Source organism: Erpetoichthys calabaricus, chromosome 5, assembly GCF_900747795.2.
Source record: "Erpetoichthys calabaricus chromosome 5, fErpCal1.3, whole genome shotgun sequence".
Classification (NCBI taxonomy): Eukaryota; Metazoa; Chordata; class Cladistia; order Polypteriformes; family Polypteridae; genus Erpetoichthys; species Erpetoichthys calabaricus.
The window spans coordinates 246465605-246487978 of record NC_041398.2 but is presented as its reverse complement, the minus strand read 5'-3'; the positions used below and the strand labels follow the sequence as shown (position 1 = coordinate 246487978).

Genomic DNA, 22374 nt, shown 5'->3' with positions numbered 1-22374 from the left:
AGGCCTGGTGGAGCTTACATATTCTCCTTCTATTTACAGTACCATTCAAACTTTTAGGGTCACCCAGAAATGGAAATGTTTTTGATAGAAATTAATACCTTTATCTATTGTGATACCATTAAATTGATTTAAAAATTACAGCAAATGCAGTAGAATCCCTTCTGGCAGTAACAGGATCCTGTTCCATTGGGGCTTTGAGCAGGACCCTTAATCTGAAAATTGCTCCTGGGGAGCTCTACAATGGCTAAACCCTGTGCAGTGACCCCCAAAGGTCATAGGAAAAGACAATTTCCTTTTTGGGTAATTAAATTAGGTAAACTTTATTAATCCCATGGGGAAATTCAAATGCATACAGCAACAGAAACGTAAAAAGTACAAATCCAGACTCACTGGACAGATAATCCAACCAATCTATATATAATATATATATATATATATATATATATATATAATTTTTTTTTTTTTTTTATAAAATCCAACATCTGTTTGTCTGTCTGTCTGTCCGCTTTTCACAAGAGAACTACGTAATGGATTTAGATCTGTTTTTTTTTTCTATAATTTGCTTGAACATTTCGGTTGATGCTGCAAATTCTCTCATCGCTCCAAGAATCATAGTTCAGTTGAGGCACCGATTTATTCGTGTAAATCTGAGAGACAGGCTGCGGGCTGAGGGGAGGGGGAGGCAGGACCTCAGGAGTAGGGAGCCGGGCAATGACTTCCTCACTCACATGCCAGCCTTTGTTGGAGTTGCTGTACCTCTCATCACGTGTTGGAGTGCACCTTGCCTCCGCTTAGCCAGCGATACCTGTTTGTTCAGCAGACATTATCATCCAGAGATTGTTAAGGCGTAAGGGGTGACATTTTGTGAGAGAGAGATCACAGTATTCTAGAGGGTAGCTGTTCATTGGCAGAGATTTCATAGCCACGTGCTTTTCTTCCCACACGGGGGACGCCCTCCCATCAGAGCTGAACACAATCAGATGCAGTTGCAACGTTTGACCTTGGAGCGCACCTACCTTCCGCTTGGCCAACTTTTTACATTTTTGCCAAAGAGATCACAGCTACATTTTCGCCCCTGATAGCAAAACCAAACATATTGTATATCAAGAGGCCCCTGGATATGAAAACTATCAATATGAATTCTTCTCAGTACAAATTATTACATTTTTGAAAAATGTTTTTATTGATTTTTAAAGTTTGTCCTACGCAAGCGGAGCCACGAGAGACAGCTAGTCAGCTATAAATAAATAAATAAATAAATTCAAAGAAACTTAATGAGTACAGTGAGTGGAAACATTGAATTGCCCGATAGCAGTGGGCAGAAAAGACCCCCAGAGGCCCTTCTGAGCACACTGTGGTAGAATGAGCCTGTGGCTGAAAGTGCTCAAGGAGGGGATTTTTCATGAAGGCATCCAATTTTGCCACCATCCTCTTTTTCTTACTAACTTTCAGTATGTCCAGAGTTTGCTCTGTGAATAATAAAGTATATAAAAATAAAAAGACATTACTAGTGTGTATAATGGCCATTACTGCTTGAAATGACTGATTTTTAATTTATTAATCACACATGGCTGCAAAGCCCCATTGCCAGCAGCCATTCCTTCAGTGTCCTAATGATCAGCTATCTTAGATTGTAGTGGCGCAACGTAAATTATGAACTACAACTCCCAGCAGACCCTGCTGTAGCCCTGATTGGACGTCTGAGGAGAGTGCTGGGGCTGCAGGGGACAAGATTGGCCCACAGGAGCTTTTTAAAGGGAAGCCAGCTAGTCAGTAGGAAGGCCTGTTGTTTGAGTCTGGAGTTGACCTGTCTGTCTTGTCAGTGATAATCGTCACCTGTGGTTATTGTCTTTATCGTGGATCATTGCGTCTTATGCCTGCCTATCATGTGAGTAATGAGTCAGGTTTATCATCATGCTTCGTCGGAGGGAGCACTCCCCAATCTCAACATCCCTTGCCACATCCGGAATACTAGTAGGACTATCAATACATTACTTACAGCATGCTGTTCCCTGGATTGTCATTTTCCTCCTTTGTTCCACATCACCTGTTCCCGCTGCATTTGGACTTTGTCATTAGTGTTTATTATTAGGTGTTTTATCGTGCTTATTGTCGTTGTATTTTCTTATTTTGAGATAGCCTATTGGTTGCTGAGGAGGGATTGTGTTTTTGTTTATTATATCACAGTCGCATTGAGGCGCTATACAGACGTATTCCCCTTTGGTATGAAGGAAGCAACCCCGCACCCCTATCGTGTCTCTTGACACACTTCTGCTGAATAATTCATTGTCTGAAAGTCCTTAGTTGCTGTGTCACAGACAAGATGTGCAGTATTGTTCATAATGGCACTCTCTCCTCCACTACTAACTCCAGTGGGGTCCAGAGTGCTTCCTATAACTGAGCCTGCCCTTTTAATTAGCCTGTTGATTCGGTGGTCCTCTGTTGAAGAGATGTGACCAGCCCAGCACACCACACTGGCCATCACAGAGTCGTAGAAGATGTGAAGGATGTCACTTCACACATTAAAGGAGCACAGTCTTCTTAGGAAAAAGAGTCTACTCTGCTCTTTCTTCTAGAGTTCCTCTGTGCTCCGAGATCTGTCCAACCTGTCATTAATGTGTGCACCCCCAAGTACTTGTAGGAGTGGACCACCTCTACATTCACTGCCTGAATAGTGACTGGACATAGAGGCTTTTTGGGGTTTTCATAGTCAATAAGCAGTTCCCTGGATTTACTGATAGAATTGTCTACAACTTTACATCAGCACCAAGACACAATGTTCTCCACTTGAATCCCCTCTGCTGTCTCATCCCCCTTATCAATATAACCCATAAGTACAAAATCACCAGAGAATTTCTGCAAGTGACATGAGCTGCTGCTACATTTCTAGTCTGAGGTGTACAGAGTGAGGAGGCAAGGAGACGGGCCTGTTCCTTGTTGTGCTTCCATGTTAATCACACAGTCCTGGGTCCTCATGCATAACGCCGTGCGTAGAATTCGCACTATAACATGACGTAAGCACAAAAGCCGAAATGTGCTTATGCACAGAAAAATCCAGATGCAGGAATCTGTGCGTTCGCCAACTTCCGCGTTCTTCCGCTACATAAATCCCGCTCAGCATGGAAATAAACGCACATGCACGCGCTTGCTGTCCTGTCCCAACTCCACCCAGAATTACGCAGCTTTGAATATGCAAATCAATATAAATAGCCCTTAAGCCCAGTGTTCAGTGAAAAGACAATGGCAAAAGTACAAGGAAAAATAGAAGAATTTCAGCGAATACCAAATGGAGGCAAAGAAAAATGTACTATTTGTTGGTTTAAACAGTTCTATAAGCAACAAAAGGAAGCTGATCGAGTGACATAGCGTGTCGGAGAAACTCGAAAGCTCAAGTTCACAAAGTCGCACAGTGCCCGAAATAAAAAAGTTGTTACATATCAAAGTCTGCGTGAAAAGGCGACTTGCAGCCCACCGTCTGAGTGTCATATGAAAGCTTATTAGGGTACAGTGAAAAAAAAAGGCAGACAGTTTGAAAAAAGCACGAAATGTCAACTTTAATCTTGAAATTTCCACTTCAGTCACGTAGTTTATTTTGTCATTAAAGTAGAACATCATCTGCGGTGGGTTGGCACCCTGCCCGGGATTGGTTCCTGCCTTGTGCCCTGTGTTGGCTGGGATTGGCTCCAGCAGACCCCCGTGACCCTGTGTTCGGATTCAGCGGGTTGGAAAATGAATGGATGGATGGAAGTAGAACATCATAACCTTTATCTTAAAATCATTTAATTTACTAGTTTCTCAAATCCCATCGTAACTAAAGTAGCACGTTAAATGCTTTGTTGTGTATTTGATCTTATATGTGCTGTATGTGCCTGAATCACTATGTGCTCTTCCTCTGACAGGACACAGAATCCATTATGTTCGTAATATTACAGCTCTCTGAGTAATTAAAATACTGAGAAGTATATGTGATATAATTTTCATGATGATATGAGTTAAAGCATGTTATTAAACATGGGAACACGGTGGCGCAGTGATTGTTCATGTCTTATAGCAATATGCCTGCTGCGCCATGCGCGACCTTCAATGAAATACTTTATTGCAGCAGTACCGTCACTTTCAAACATACTAACCTCCAATTCCTGTCCTTACTTTTCTTTCTCCAAATACCCAATCGCCACACAATCAGCTCTGCAATAGACGTTAAGCCGTCTGTAAGCTTAGAATGCCAATTCTTCAAAACTTTTAAGGAACATAGAAATATCTTCGTAATGGTTTAATTATTCTATCCATCTATCCTTTCAGTGTCACGCCAGCCACAGCATGAATACAGCGCGAGGCAGGAACAAACCGTGAACGAAGCTCAAGCTCGCTAGCACTGCAGCACCTTGTGCTTAAAGTTTAAGTTTTATTTGTATAATGTAATCAACATATTTTGCTGCATTTCATCTTAAAAATGATATTGCCATCATATGTAAATACGCACTTTATAAAGTGGCTCAAGTTGTGCAATATTATAACTGTATCATAAGTACAATTACCTCACGGTAACTTGCAAGTACAAACAGTTCTACAAGGAGCACTTGATGGACTGATTGAGTGCGTGTCTAGTTCTTGGGATGAAACTGTTTGTGAACCGCGAGGTCCGAACAGGAAAGGCTGTGAAGCGTTGGTCGGATGAGAGCAGTTCAAATAGCGAATGGCTGAGGCAGCGTGTGCTTGATGCTGTATCCTGATAATTCTCTTTCCAATCGCTGTAGATCTATGATTCACACTCAGATACAGTGATATAAATACTCCGAGTGGTGCAGTGCGAGTTATATGGAAAAAGGTGATCTGCTGTGGCAACACCTAACGGGAGCAGCTGACAGAAGAAGAAGAAGAAGGTGCAGTGAGAGTAACAACGCTAAAGCAGTTATGGTATTTAGAATAGTTTGACCATTCTATGGACCATTATTTGTTACTGGTTAATTACAATCAGATGCATTAAATTTATGAACGATATGCAGTTAATTTCAGTGTATTTGATAAAGCCGCCGTCGTGGATGTGGATCTAAGAAAGGGTAACCACACAGGAACAGTAGCACTGCTTTGACGCTGGGTGCTGCCAGTCTGCAAAACCGAGCGGAAAACTTGCGTACAACAGGGTATGAGGTACCGTGGAAAAGTACGTGGCTTTACGCCAAGTGTAGGTTTTATACATCGCAATTTGAATGTGGAAACGTTCTTACGCAACATTTCTGTGCATATGCACCGTTTATACATGAGGCCCCTGGAGTCTTACAAACTGCGGTCTGTCTGACAGATAGTCCATCATCCAGGACCCCACAGGTTCATCCACCTGCATATCTCTGTGTTTATTCCTTAACAGCAATGGCTGGGTGGTATTGACGGTTGATGTTGATGGTATATACTGGAGAAATAAAAAAAAACATCATCCTCACAGTGTGGTTAGCTTTGTCCAAGTGAGAATAAGCCTTTGTGGAGCAGACAGATAATTGCATCCTCCAGTCTAGTCTTTGTCTGACAGGCAAACTGCAGTCGGTCCAGGTGGTCTACCACAAGAGGACTCATATAGTCCGGGTCCATCCTCTCAAAGGTCTTCATTGTTTGAGACTTAAATGCCACTGGTCTGTAGTCATTAGGTGAAGAGGCACCTGCCTAGTTTGGAGCAGGAACAATGCCAGATATTTTCCTGGAGCCTTAGGGACACACTGAACAGGTGACAGAGGACACCACAAAGTTGGTCAGCACAGGCCTTAAGAACGTGAGGAAGGACTCCATCAGGTTCCTCAACTATTCCTGTGTGTAGCTTTGTCAGTTGTCTCCTAACTTGGTCTTTAGTTATGGACGGGCCACACTGATGGTCAGAGGTGGATTCATCACTTGGCATTCCAGTTGACATGGTAGGGATGGTGTGGGGAGACGTGGTAGTGGGATGGAAAATATATTAAAAAATTGGTTCAGGGTGTTAGCTTTGCTTGAGTCCAGTAATGATGCCCAGACCACCTTCATGTTATTCAGACTGAGTTTGTGTTCCCTTTTATCTTTGAAAGCTTCTTTTCCTTCACTCATCTTTTTCTTATATATGAGGTTTAATGATCAATTTGGATTTAGAAATTAGCCTTCTGGGAGAGCTATTGAAAAGAGTGGATACATCTAAATATATAGGATCAGTGGTAGCTCAAGATGGAAAATTAGATGCAGAGATAACCCACAGAGTGCAGTGTGGATGGAACCATTAAAAGAAGGTATCAGTAATCTTATGTGATCAAAGAATTAAGGCGAAGGTTAAAGATAAAGGTTTGTAAGTAAGACCAGCAATGATGTGTGTAGCTGACACTTGGGCAGTAAAGGGAGTGCAGGAGAAGAAGTTGGCTGTGGCAGAAATGAGGATATGGAGATGGATGTGTGGAGTTACAACAAAGGACAGAATAAGAAATGAGACAATCAGAGGAACAGCAAAAGTGGGTGAGACATCTAAGAAAGTACAAGTTCAACCATAACCTCCGTCCATCTCTTTGTTTTTCCCATTCTGTCGTAGTGTGATATGCACAAGATATTAGAGATGCCCCTGTTCTGTTTGAGATTACTATTTGAGATTACTATTACTGCTTGAAATGACTGGTTTATAATTATTTATTTGTGACTGCATTTTTGGCAGCTATTCCCTAAAGGTAAACTCTCTTCATTCATCCTTAATCAACTTTAATGCTAATTGGTTATTAGAAGCTGAAGCCATTTATTCTGTTCAGTAAAGCAGGTCAGTTGTCTTTCCTTGGGATGCAAGGCACTACCACACCAACCATTGTTTTGCAAGATGAAAGTTGATTTTTTTTATTCATTCTGGTGTGTGTTTAGACTGTGGTGTGTGTGCATATCTATCTATCTATCTATCTATCTATCTATCCATTTTCCAACCCGCTGAATCCGAACACAGGGTCACGGGGGTCTGCTGGAGCCAATCCCAGACAACACAGGGCACAAGGCAGGAACCAATCCCGGGCAGGGTGCCAACCCACCGCAGGACACACACAAACACACCAAGCACACACTAGGGCCAATTTAGGATTGCCAATCCACCTAACCTGCATGTCTTTGGACTGTGGGAGGAAACCGGAGCGCCCGGAGGAAACCCACGCAGACACGGGGAGAACATGCAAACTCCACGCAGGGAAGACCCGGGAAGTAAACCCGAGTCCCCAGGTCTCCCAATTGCGAGGCAGCAGTGCTACCCACTGCGCCACTGTGCCGCCCATCTATCTATCTGTCTATCTATCTATCTCTATCTATCTGTCTATCTCTCTCTATCTATCATATAGTGCCTTTCATATCTATCATATAGTGCCTTTCATATCTATTATATAGTGCCTTTCATATCTATTATATAGTGCCTTCCATATCTATCATATAGTGCCTTCCATATCTATTATATAGTACCTTCCATATCTATCATATAGTGCCTTTCCTATCTGCTATATAGTGCCTTCCATATCTATCTATCAAATAGTGCCTTCCATATCTATTATATAGTGCCTTCCATATCTATCTATCATATAGTACCTTCCATATCTATCATATAGTGCCTTTCATATCTATCTATCTATCTATCTATCTATCTATCTATCTATCTATCTATCTATAGTGCCTTTCATATCTATCATATAGTGCCTTTCATATCTATCTATCTATCTATCTATCTATCTATCTATCTATCTATCTATCTATCTATCTATCTATTATATAGTGCCTTTCACATCTATCTATCTATCTATCTATCTATCTATCTATCTATCTATCTATCTATCTATCTATCTATCTATCTATCTATCTATCATAGTGCCTTTCATATCTATCTATCTATTATATAGTGCCTTTCATATCTATCTATCTATTATATAGTGCCTTCCATATCTATCTATCTATTATATAGTGCCTTTCATATCTATCTATCTATTATATAGTGCCTTTAACTTTTGTCTGTCTACCTATCCCGTATTTAAAGTTGGGCTACTGGAAAGCATACCTGGATTCCCTGATTTGTAGAGCTGGTAGCCCAGCAGACCACTGTACACATTTACAGTTTGGAACTGGGCAGTATCAACTGTCGTATAACTTCATACAAAACGTTCCTTTTTTGAAAGAATTTTAAAGGGCTGTTAGTCATAGTTTAGTTAGTAAGCGTTTGGAATCATAGACATGAGGGAGACATAAAGGCCGGTTTATTTCACCTAAAGTGAAAGCGACAATATGGGTAGCACAGGATCTAGTGGTTTTACAGTCCAGTGCACGTGTCTGAAAGCTGCTCTTTCAGCAGTGTGGGTGGCAGATTCTACGGTCATGTCATGAATTGTAGTTGGCTCTTCACACGTTGCCAAAGTCATCATTCACCCGCTTGAAAAGTGTTTATATTGTTCTGTGAATGGGGTGAAGGTCTGAATTCGCAAACACCAAGTTGTAATTGCTGACATTGAAATCAGATTTGCATATTTATAATGGTGTTTTGTGTGCATGTGTGAGTCATGGAGATATGTAACTTGTTTTCCCTGTAGTCTTCAGCATGTGAAGTAAAGCACAGTAAAATAAAACAAGCAGAAAAAGGTGCTCTAAGTCAGACTTTCCATTTTATCATTATTTTTCTTTTCCTTTTCAGTATTTGCACTGCTGCCTTTGGCTTCAAGTTGTTTACTAAATAATCCAATTTCTGGTAAGAATTATGTGCTGAACGTAGTGTGAGGTCCTTTTATAAATGGGATCTGGAACCTTTTATGGGGCTTTTTTCTTCACTTTTTCAAGTTTTTCTGGTACTGTTCTTTATAAAGAACACTTCAAGTAGATTTTTGAAAGAAAGAAACCAGGTTACTCTGCTTTCAGGAGGCTCTTTCGGGATTTTTCGACATGTGAAAGCTATTACTTTTTTTTCTTCTTCTTCTTCCTCTTCATTCTCTTCTCAATTCACGACCAAACTTCTTTTTTTATTTTTTTTATTTTTGCCGTTTCTGTCGTCATTGTCAGGCTCTTCAAGCATCAAGCCTTGAGGTTGACACCTGCCAGTACTTTATATTGAAGTGCACAGGAGCAGCTTTGGGGGTCCAAGTGTGTGGCGGTGGTTTTATATAATGTCTACTTTTGCAAATAGATAAAAACTTTTTTTAGCATCATTGTGTTACAGGCACAGTTATGCTTGAATGTCATTCGCTTTAGTAAATATGACACTTGTACTTCTGTATAGTGTCACTGTTTTTCAAGCTGGATAACACCTCACTTTAACATTGATTTTAGATTATGATGATATGAAATATGTCCAAGGTGCATTGTTTAATTTTAGTGTACATGTGCTAGGATTAGGATAAAATTAGGTTTAATAACACATTATCATATGTGTCATTATCAAGGTGAAAATGGACCTAAAAGAACCAGGAAGAAAGTTGGACTAGCAAAAAGAATATGGAGTTAGTGTAGGGCTACATCAGCAAGCATCTGCCAATGCAACAAATTAGTGTGTATAGAAAAGAACCCCCCCCCCCCCACACACACACACACTCTTCAAATATTCACATTTTGTTGCTTTTGCAGCCTGAAATGAAGATTTACACAAAAAAAGCCATATTTACTCACTACAACGTATGCAACATACAACAGCCAAGTGAAAGAGATGATACTGTAGCAACAGTTTGTAAAGGCAGCTACACCACCAAGACCCGTCGCCTAGCAAGCTGAGGAACGTTAGACCCGACAAGCTGTACTTCTTCCAAATAAACGACAATCAAAGATAAGCCAAAAGACAAATACTATGTGAAATAATAAACAACAACATTTATTTCTATAGCACATTTTCATACAAATAATGTAGCTCAAAGTGCTTTACATGATGAAGAAAAAAAGACAAAGTATCAATTAAAATAAGAAAACACTGATTAACATTGAATAAAAGTAAGGTCCGATGGCCAGGGAGGACAGAAAAAACAAAAAAACTCCAGATGGCAGGAGAAAAAATAAAATCTGCAGGGGACCACGAGACCACCCAGCCTCCTCTAGGCATTCTACCTGACATCAATGATCAGTCCTCATAGTATTCAGGGTTCTCATGGAAGGACTTGATGATGATGATGGCCATGTGGACTTCTGGCCTTTAATCCATCAATGTAGGGACATCACGGTGCTTTGATCAGGTGGTTTTGGTGCAGGTCGCCACCACAGAAAACCGGTAAAAGAACAGAAGAGAAAGTAGGGGTTAGTACAGATTTTGGAGCCACCATGAATAGTAATGATAATTAATTGAATATACAGAGCATCAGGATTAAATTAAAATGAAGTTATGAGAAAGCCATGTTAAAGTAATGTGTTTTCAGCAGTGTTTTTAAAGTGCTCCACTGTGTTAGCCGGGCAAATTCCTATTGGCAGGTTATTCCAGACTTGAGGTGCCTAACAGCAGAAGGTCACCTCACCACTTCTTTCTAGTTTTGCTCTTGGAATTCTAAGCAGACCCTCATTTGAAGATCTAAGGTTATGATTTGGAATGTAAGATGTCAGACATTCTGAAATAAATGAAGGAGCAGATTATTTAAGGCTTTGCAAACCATAAGCAGTATTTTAAAGGCAATTCTGAATGACACAGGTAACCAGTGTAGTGACATCAAAATTGGAGAAATGTGCTCGGATTTTCTTTCTTAGTTAATATTCTAGCAGCTCCATTCTGCACTCATTGTAATCGATTGATGTCTTTTTTTGGGTGGTCCTGAGAGGAGTGCGTTACAGTAATCTAGTCGACTGAAAACAAAAGCGTGAACTAATTTCTCAGCATCTTTCAATGATATAAGAGGTCTAACTTTTGTTGTGTTTCTTAAGTGAAAAAATGCTGTCCTAGTGATCTGATTAATATGTGATTTAAAATTCAGATTACAGTCAACAATTACCCCTAAATTCTTTACCTCCATCTTGACTTTTAATCCTAATGCATCAAGTTTATTTCTAATAACCTCATTATATCCATTATTGCCAATCACTAAAATTTCAGTTTTCTTCTTTATTTAGCTTGAGAAAATTACTACTCATCCATTCAGAAACACAAGTAAGACATTTTGTTAGTGAAACAACAGAGTCGGGGTCATCAGGTGCTATTGATAAATACAGCTGTGTGTCATCAGCAAAGCTGTAGTGGCTCATGTTGTGCCCTGAGATAATCTGACCTAACGGAAGCATGTAAATAAAGTAAGTAAAATACAGGGCTATTCAAAATGAAAGAGCAGATTTCAAAAATTGATTTCACACAAATTGTATAAGACAGAAACATATTCCGCACATCACTGGATAAAGGAAACTTCAAAGTTTGGTCCTTGAGGTTGCATGCCCTTAACATAAGCACCGTGTGTAGTGCGACAGACATCAAAATGGCAGACTATTTCTTGCCTCACATGAGTCAACTGGTCCCTATTTGCTGAATTCACAGCTTCCTCAATTTCATGTGACATGCGTGGACGACCAGTGCTTTTACGTTCGCATGTGCCACCTTTTTCGACAAATTTTTTTATGCCACTTGTAAATTTGCTTATGATGAGGTGGCAGTTTGTTTATTATTTTAGATTTTTATATGTTTTTATATTTGTTTATTATTTCACATAGTATTTGTCTTTTGGCTTATCTTTGATCGTCGTTTATTTGGAAGAAGTATGGCTTGTCGCGTCTAACGTTTCTTAGCTTGCGGGGCCAGGTGTCTTGGTGGTGTAGCTGCCGTTCAGGGAGAGTGACTTGGCCGTTACAAACTGTTGCTGTTATCTCTTTCGCTTGGCTGTTATATGTAGCATACGTTGTAAATACAGTTTTTATCTGAAAATGTTCATTTCAGGCTATAAAAGCAACAAAATTAGATATTGGATGGTGAAGGGGGTGAGAGAGACAGCCAATTAAAGGAAGTTGATGATTGCATGACTAGAATGACCAGGCTGTGGTGGGCAACTTAGCCTGGAAATCAGGATACACCCTGTCCTTTACAAAGGGTGTCCAGGGATCATGTCTGACCACAGGACTGAGTTTGGGAAGCACTGAGATAGAAGTAAAAATGGATGGGGCAAAATACAGTCAAATTCTTGAGGAAAACCCGCTAAGTTGTCAACAGGAAAACAATGGCAATGACCTGAAGCACCCAGCAAGGTTGACTACAGAGTGGCTGAAGGAGATAGAGGTGAATGTCCTTGTGTGGTCTCATCAGAGCTCAGACTTAAACCCTTCTGAGTAGTGAGAAAAGCGCTATATAAATACAGTGGCCCCTTGACTTACGAACTCAATTCGTTCGCGAGGGCTGGTTGTAACTCAAGTTGGTTGTAAGTCAAGACTATTTTTCCCATAGGAAATAATGGAAATGCCCTTAATGTGTTCTGAACTTCCCACAGCAACACTTACTTAACTTTGTTTAATAGAAAAGGGTTGTATAATGTGCATAATTTACCAAAAACACCAATAATTTTTCTAATGTACTAACCAAAAAGTTATAAAAAGTGCCTAGCCTACCAGAAACAACAATTTCGTACTGTACTCACCATTTAATTTGACATCTATGGGCTGCAGGAAGGGAGGAGGAGGAGAAAGAAACGGAAGGTGGTTATTGTTTGGAAGGAGCCTCCTTATACAAATCTTTTCTTTGTAAAATTGTCGAGATGGTGGATTTCGACATGCTGTACATATTAGCGATATCGGTCACACAAACGCCACTCTCATATTTCCACACAATTTCCTTCTTTGTTTTGATTGTGATCGCTTTCTTTACCTTCTTTACCTTCGCTACCTTCCTTAACAATTATCGAAATAAATTATATAAATCACTGCACTAACCGAAATTACGTCCACAAACACATGTATCTGGGCTCCGACTGACACTTATAAACGCTCTCGGCTGTTTCTTTACAATCGCACAAGCGGATACACATGACCGCATTCGGGTTGTAATGCAAGGTGTTGGTCGTAATTCAAAACAAAAATTTTGGTTGTAAAGCAAGTTGTTCGCATGTCAGGCCAGTCGTATATCAAGGGTCAACTGTATATGAATTAGTATTATTGTTATCTTCATTGGGGTTCCTGTTAGAAGTGTGTGTTACAAGGTCTACGCCTGGCTTACCTTGATTGAGGGCCTTGTACACAATAAGGGTTTCCCCTATGACCGCCACAAACGATTATTTTGTAAACGGTAAATCTGTTGACTGTTCTTTCTATTAATCGATTAATCTAACAACTCATTTTGTCTGAATAATTAAAACAGGCATATGAATGTGTGCTGTATTTTAATATATTTCTTGAATAATTTGATTGTGAAAAAGCAGCTTAAAATAGCTCAAACAAGACAACACTATTGTCAATAAAATAATTATGTAAAACCATCCTAAAAGTTAAAAACATTTTTGATGAATAATAGACTTTTTAACATAACTTAGTGTCAGCAGTCCAGCAAGACCAAACATTTAGGCTTTTGGATTCTTTTAGATCTCTTTGTAACAACGGCTCCACTCAATTCACTTGTATTTTAAAAAGTCCATCATAAATTGAGATAGATGTTATTCATAGGCATCATGAGTATTGCTGCTAACCATATTTTCCATAATTCGGCTTCTGTACTGTAAACTATTAATGATGCCAACTGAAATCATATTGCAGGAGATGGGCAACCCATTTCTCTTGAAGAGAAGACTGAGGTTAACACTAATGTTCTATACTTTTGCAACCAGAGAGCATTAAATAATTACAGTTATACACTTGTGATTCGTTCAGAACGGAATGAAGCACGTTGACGAAGACCCTGAGGACGCTCTCGCCCGTGCCAAGTAGAAATGTATGTGCCGGACAGTGGACCCTTTGCTGATGCAAGATAGCCGCTAGGACGAAGAAGAAGAAGATCCATTGTGATTCGTTAAGAATGAAATGAAGCATGTTAACGTAGACCCTGAGGACACTCTCGCCCGTGCCACGTGGAAATATGTGTGCCAAACAGCAGACCCTGCACCGATGCTGGATAGCCAAAGGACGAAGAAGAAGAAGATCCACTTGTGATTCGTTAGGGATGATATGAAGCACGTTAACGTAGACCCTGAGGATGCTCTTGCCCGTGCCACGTGGAAATGTGTGTGCTGGACAGCGGACCCTTTGCATACGCAGGATATCCTCTCAGACAAAGAAGAAGATCCACTTGTGATTCGCGGATGTTAGGAGAGCAGGACCCCCATGAATGCATCAATCCACAAATACAGTATGTTTTGAGCCCGTGATTATACAACGTGCGAAGTTTATTGCACTAAATGAGATGCAAAAAGTTGCAAAAAATGCAAGATAGAACAATGTCGCGTGTGCAAGGCTAGCTGCCGAGACAAAGATATGTTGGCGTAGGTCTGCAGTTCTTTAGGTAACTATGAGTTTTTGCAAAACTTTACTTATAATTGTGTGTATATTTGTGGTAGTAAATGATAAAAATTATTAGTATTACAGATCCAACAAAACAATAATACAAAAATGATACACACAACACAGTCCAGTTTCACAGACACATATGATGGTGTAATTAGGAAATGAAATCCCCAGTGAACCATCTCCTGAAATTTATGCAAAGTTTTGCCTTATTGTAATGCCGAAGTAAGTGAAGATTTGAAGAAATCTGAAGCGCTCCTCAGATGAACATGTTTTCCAACTCGGACAAATTTACACGAATATGAGGACAAGAACATAAATCCAGAGAGAACTGTAATCCAGTTGTGCAGTGAAGCGTAGAAACCAAAAGACACCCATCGATCTTATAGCTCCCTTTTAAAAGTTGCGTTGTTTCTCCTAGCAGCCCTGGCAGCAACCGCTGAAGCTGCCTAATGACACATACTCCAGGGGCTGCTTGGATTTGCAGTCCATTTAAGAAGCACTGCTACAGTGTCATCGGTGGTTTTCCGCAGTAGGTTGCAAAACTCCCAGAATAATTTCTATTTAATTATTGATGGCAAAATTGCCAATAGATGGATCCACAAATTGCAAACCTGCGAATCATAAAGGCCGACCTATATAAATGAAACTTTTCGGCAACAGTTAAATCTTGTACTGATGAGTTTGGTACAGCTTTGTGCTTTGATCTGAAGGGGCAATGATTGTTCGACAAGCAGTTTGTTTTTAATTTCTGTAGATTGTTATTGCCATCATCACATGTAAACGGCAATTATTTGTAAAAATGATGATGAGCACACAGAACAAATCCATTTATTCATTTTAAATTCTTGGCGTTAATCACTTTGAGCACTTTGGTGGGTTCATGCCTTCTTGAACTCTCTCTTCAAAGAACTTTTCAACTTTCCCTTACGGTACTGGTTGGCTATCGGTATTTTGCCTTGGATGGAGTTTATCACTCGCCCAAACAACCTGACCCCGAGGTAAGACAACAGACAGAAAAAGACGTGTGTCTCTCACATAACACAAAAGGCAAGCTGACTGACAGAGGAGGCAGAGTCGCTCAGGTTAGCAATATGACAAGAAGATGAGCAAAAAACAACTGTTAGCTGCCAAGGCAGGATAATCAGGGAAAGAAGGAGTGTGCAGAAGTTCAGTGTCTGCTTTAAAGGCTGTTCTGTTTTCTGTCCGTGAAGAACCCGCAAACCAGAATGTACCTACTTTATATTTGGAGCTTGCATGATCGTGTTTCAGACTCTTGTACTGCTGGAAATGTATAAATGCTTAGACATTGGCCAGAACAGCAGAGCTCACCTACAGACAGATGCATTCCCACACTCTGTCTCAAAGTTAGGCAAGCGCCGATCTCAGGATTGTATCATGCTTTGGCCAAGTAGCTCTCCTTTGAGTATTATATTCTTATGAGTGTTAAGCCTGTATTAAACAGAAGCTAGTATAATTTTCCTTTAGTGTTACTGATTCTTTATTCTGTTTAGAATCACCTCTGTACCTCTAGGAAAGGATATAAGAGATATCTTTATGTCTATTGTTTGGCTGGTAATGGCTGCAATTAGGGAATCCATTCCGGGAGCCTGGAATTTCCAGACATTTCCCATTCCCGAACTGCTGGAATTCCCGGCTGAATGGGAACAGCCAAACTCGCATATATAGCGTGTAAAAATCGATCATGAAATAACAGAGTTATAGTTAAAAATAATTAAGGTGGCGCCATTGCTGCAGCTTGCACTTCATTGGACAACAGCTCTGAACAGCAACTTGAAATTGCAATCTGTCAGTCTGTTGCATCCGCATTATCTGTGCCAAGAAACTTGCCATCACAGAATGATGACAAGAAACTGGATGTATCAGTAAAAGCTGAAACGGCGGTGTTTCAGAGCAACGGCAAGTGTGGGCATTGTTTAGAACAAGTGTATCAGTATCTGATGACAGTGCCTACTACTTCAGTGGAGGCAGAGCGTGCTTTCTCAGTGGCTGGCATACTCTACATGAAGGTATGCTCTCGCCTGGACGACTGCACGCTCGACACATTGTGCTTTCTACGCTCTTATTACCACAACTAACTAGATACATGTACTTATATGACAGCATGAACTGCTTGTAGTTAAGGTTAGTCTTTTATTGGTGTCAACATATTGCAGTAGTTTTATTAAAAATATGTTGTCGCTCGCTCTAAAACCGTTCACATGTGAGATGCCCATGCACTGTGTCATTTCCGGGAGCCCGGGATTCCCGGGAATGGATTCCTTAGCTGCAATCTCTAACAAACCTCTTCCCAGGGTGCATGTGCCCCGTGCTGGATACAACTGTATTATCTGAAGTATTATTAATAGCCAGTAACAGCGCACTGCTCGATAACATGCAATGAATACACTTGACTTGAACATTCCTAGTTTTCATATTGTTTCTCTGTACGTTTACCATTTGTTTGCTCAGAGGTTGATACGCCTGCTCCTTTCTGAGCAGCTCTTCTTTTCTCCACCCTTGCGGCCTGCTTCTTCTCTTCTTTCGTCGCCATCTTTTTGCTTTAAAACTGATTAAGTCAGTGTTTGTGTTGCAATTACTTAGTACATTTTCTTGAATTCTTCACTTAAGCTGACACCTAAGTCTTCAATCTGCCTCAAGAATGATTTAAGATATGAAGAGGTAGAGGAAGTGACGGTGAAGGTGGTAGGGATGAGAATGGAGCCCTTATGCACGCGCCACACTGCCGCCCTGCTGGCAGCTGCCAAGAGATGATTCTACAATAAAATAAGATGAAAATAAAAAGAGAAATAACCTTGGAGGTCAATCATGACCCCGAAAGCGGATAGTAGACGCCATGTAGTGTATGTGTACCAAATTTCAGGTCAGTAGGTCAAACGGTTTGCAAGCTACAGGTGATTTAAAATCCTGGACAGACAGACAAACTGCCACGGTAGCATATTATATATAAAGATAATAGAAATAATAATAATAAATATGTTTGTCAGCTTTTTCAGAAGCATCCTACTTAGATGTCTTACATAATTGAGCATTAATAACCCTGTGCAAATGGTTCTGTGCAACACGCAAATCAGTACACTTGGAACATCTCCTGCTAAAAAAAATACCGTGTCAGACATAGAAGGCAAATACTTTCACAATTGTTCACTTTTTGAGAAGCATCTTACTAGATGTCTTAATCAGTATGTTACTACATAATTGAGCATTAATAACCCTGTGCAACATGCAATTCGGTGCACTTGGAACATCCATCCATCTTTCCATCCATTACTCAACCCGCTAATTCCTAACTACAGGGTCACAGGGGACTGCTGGAGCCAATCCTAGCTAACACAGGGCGCAAGGCAGGAAACAAACCCCGGGCAGGGTGCCAACCCACCGCAGCACTTGGAACATCTCCTGCTAAAAAGAATACCATGTCAGACATAGGAGGCAAATAGAAGAAATTACAGAAAACTTTCACACCACACAGCACTTCACAGTAGGGATGGGCGGATTGATATTGAAGTATTGATGCTTCCGATCCTGACCCTTTTTAATTTAAACATCAATGTTCACATTAAAAGTATCGTTATTACACATTTTCATTATTATGCAAGTTTATTAGAAAGTATTTTTTTAAAAGCATATAATGCTGAGGGCATCATTATTCAATTAAACATGTCATGTTGTGTAAAACTGGAGCTACTTTTCCTTCCGTGCTTTTCATCGCCCTGCATGCCCAAGCGGTGGTGCGGAGTATGTGAGGCAATGACAGAAAGGAAGCGAATCATTGTTTGGAGTTATTTTACTCCACTGAGTGAACAATAATGAAGCAAAATGTGATACGTGTCGGAGGACCGTAAGTTATTGTGAGAACACCAAAAACGTAGTAAAACACATAAAAGTCGGTGGCGTTGCTGAACACGAGGAGTTACAACAGAGGTGATCAGAAGAGAGTTGCATTGACACTCGGGCTGAAACGCCTGACATTAGGTAGATAGGTAGGTAGGTAGGTGGGTGGGATGATGCATGCACTGATCACGCGTCGCCACACCCACCACATGCTGAACCACCTGGATCGGGACCCGAGTGCAGTGGGTGACACCTCAGCACCACACCGCTGTAGCCTAATCTTAAAGAACCCTTCCAGAAAGGCAGGCAGTACCCAGGTAACGTTAGAATTGTAATCTGATGTAAGGTTGTTGTAATTGGTTGAATGGAAAATAATAAACGTCTGTTTTTAGTGAGGAGTATATTATATTTATAGCTTGATGAATGGACATACTTAGAACACATTTTCAAACTTTCTATATTACCGTATTTACGCGTGTACCACGCGCACATTTTTCCCCGAAAATTAGCATTAGAAAATCAGGTGTGCGTCATACACGAGGCAAAGCAAAGACGACGCCTTATGGGAAAGCGACTACGACGACGTCCGTAGCAGTGGCGAATCTGAATCCAGCAGCGAATCGGAAGATGATGATTAAACCGGAATAGTCTGGTGAGCACAATAATTTTCCACTTGCCGTTATAGTCCTTTACCGATTTATCTCTATACGGTTCTTTCTTTTCTCGTTTCACAGGGCAATTGGTCATTCCCACCTTTTGCAGCATGGTGCGACAAACACTGAACGTTCTGCAGTAGGGGTACTGCTTATATGTGCAGAAAGAATTAAATGAGACATAATTATTCTCCATTACAGTTATTCATGTCGGTGTCTTACTCCAACCTCCCCTGCTTCCTATACAATCACAACGTGCGTCGTGCATGGGGCAAAACGGGTTTTCGCGATTTTCTTTGTAAAAATTAGGGTGCGCGTCTTACACAAGGGCATGTGGTACACGAGTAAAAACGGTATGTCCATTTTGTAAAAAAAAATAAATAATTATTACTCGCTATTAGCTTTGCTTTACTCAGACCATAAAAACAGTTCTAAAAGTGGTAGTTCCAATCATTACCCGGGCACCATTATAGCCGTGTCTTCTCTCACCTGTTGATGTGCCTAGTAATAATGGCATCTTGTTAAAAAAAAAAAAAGACATTTTTCGCCAGTCCAAGTGTTGAATGCTGTTGGCAGTGATACGAGCAGTGATGTTGAGGAGCCTCCCTTCAGCCGGGATGACGAAGTGAATCTGTCTTCAGTCAATGAAATTGAAACGTACAGTAAAACCGAAAGGGAATCTGATAAATCCGAAAGTGACATTGCTTGGTAATCACATTATCATTGTACTTTTTACACTTTTGTGTACTTTTAGTGTTTTGCATGTTTTATAGTAACAAATGCCATTTGAGAAAAAATGTAACGCCAGTGCTTGCTGTTGTTCCACAGATCGTTTGCAAGAACTGAATATGTTCAATAATTTCTGTTAATAAGCAAAGAAGTCACTGTATGTAATAGTCTACTCATGCAAAGTCCTTAAAACTTTTTGATGTCCACAAATACTGTTTTTTAGAAAAGATTAACCATTCTTGCAAGACAACTCTCTGGCTGCATCAGTATTGGGATCGGTATCGGCAATACTGGCCTCAATTTCACCTGGTATCGAATCAAAAAGAAAATCCACAGTGCCGCCCATCACTGTTTCATAGGTGCCATTCAGGAGAACTTGCACACGGCTCCTTTCCAGCAACGTGAGGACAGCTCGATGTTCATCCGGCTGTCTGTACCGACTTGTGAACATGGAAAGAGCCCAGAATCATTATATTTGTACCTTTTTAATGTTAAAACCAGGATTTTGATGAGCTGTAGTCATCTAAATTAATTTTAAAAATAATTGATCTAATAAGTTTTCACCTACTTTACTATGACACACCTAAATCATCACTGGGGTAGCAAATTAGTAAGTCCCTTCATTGTTTCAATTGACACCACCTGTCCAGGGTTTTGGTTTACTGTACACCTGAATGTGGAAGGTCCAACTTGTGGTGAGTCGGTATGGTAGACTAACCTACAGTGCCCTCTGTATTGTTTTGGACAAAGACTCATTTCTCCTTGATTCATCCCCTCTGCTCCGCAGTTTAAAATTACAGATTAATCAATTCAGACCTTCTGATTAAAGTGCATATTGAATGCTTTCATTTAAAGTGACTTGCATACAATTTTGGTCAACCAGCACTTTTTTCTGTGTGAAATTCACCACCCCACCCCCACCCCCCATTTCAGAGCCTCATATGGTTTGGGACAATTGGCATCCCCAGTGCAGGATTTACGTATAAGCTACACAAGCTATAGCTTAGGGCCCCTGCCTTCTTGGGGGCCCCCAAAACAAATTGTCCGAGTGAGCAATTGTCATATATACTTAAATATACTACAGCATTATTTGTCCCAGGTGTTTGTCATTCCTTGTATATGTTTCATGGCTTCATACAATACCTCGGCTTGAAATCTTAACAAACGACACAACTAAAATGAAGCAGAAAAATGTCACTTGAGCAATAAGGGTTTCATCATGTCACAAACACGACCAAGAGCCATAGCAAGGTTTGGGGCAGTCACCCGTATATTGTTTCCTGGGTGAAAAATTGATAGCACTGAGGTGCACGATTCAGATTCCAAAATAGAACTGAAGGGATAGGGGAAAGGTGGTGGCTTTTAAAGGCCAATATAGGAAATGATATCGGGTTGTCAGAACCGGAAAGGTTTTTCATCCATAGGCTCGGACCCAGAAATGACATCAGAGAGACCAGACCCAGAAAGGTCTTCAGCCATAGGCTCGGACTCGGAACTGATGTCAAAGGGGTCGGAAGCAGACTTGACATCATCAGGACCAGGCAGGATTTTCCGTGAACGGTTTGTAGAAAAGTGAGAAAAAGAGTCCGTGCACTCTGCTACATCCGGGTCATTCAAGCCCTTTAGCTGCCTCCCATGCGCACGTGTGTGACAATCAGTAGAAATCAACTTCTCCTTAAGCAGTTGGGTTGGAGCAAAAACCTACAGCCCTGCGTGACCGAAGTGGCTCATCACTGCCCTAAAGCATTAAGACTTACTATTTTCATTACTGTATTTTTCTTTGTCCTTTAATCAATAAGGTAACACTTTTTAATATTAATTTGGTTTAGATTTTTACATTTTTTTTTTGTTCTCAGAGGTTCTATAGGACTAGGGTTAATCAGGGTTAGGGAAAATGAACTACAGTGGAACCTCGGTTTGCGAGCATAATTCGTTCCGGTAATGTGCTCATAGTCCAAAGCACTCGTATATCAAAGTAAATTTCCCCATAAGAAATAATGAAAACTCAGATGATTTGTTCCACAACCCAAAACTATTCATATAAAAATGATTAATACAAAATATAAAGTAACAATACATAAAACAAATTAACCTGCACTTTACCATTGAAAAGAATCATGGCTGGTGTGAGTGAGTTTCTAAACTCTTGTGGGATTCCACCCAACGGGACGACACGCAGAAGAGCGTCCCAAAGCAATCGCAGTCTCCCAGCGCTGTAGCAGTTCACCGTAAAAGCGAATCTGAAAAGATCACAGACATGCTATAAGCGCCTGCTGTCGATGGGTGATACAAGGAACAAGGAACATTATAAATGCGCAGGGCACAGTTCTACTTGGCCACGATCCTGCCTGACTAACTGCTGTGTCTGTGTATAGGAGAGCGGCAGATCCCGCGACAATAAATAACCGCGCTGTTGCTGTTTCAAGCTGAATAAAGCTGGTGTTGCTAAAGTACTGAGACTCGGCTTCGTGTTTTGGGGTGCAAGACGGGGACTCGCACGTCACAGCACACACACACACACACACACAATCACAATGCTGTAGTAAACGGTATATGCTCGTACGGATGTTGACTATATGAGTGAGGCACGCCGACTCAGACGGAGAATAGGAGACGATTACCCACAATCCCGCAGCGAGAGAGAGAGAGAGAAGAACCATCAGCTCAGTTGTGATCACATGACACTCAGCAGACATACTACTCGTATTGCAAGAGCTCGCTCTTTATCAAGTCAGAATTTATTAAAAATTTT

General features: G+C 40.6%; 1 protein-coding gene across 2 annotated transcripts in view; it reads left to right on the top strand.

Moving 5' to 3' along the window:
* The window catches only part of anapc10 (anaphase promoting complex subunit 10), a 90182-nt gene that overhangs the window by 66516 nt on the left and 1292 nt on the right, over nucleotides 1-22374 (top strand). The gene's annotated exons all lie outside the window — the stretch shown is intronic.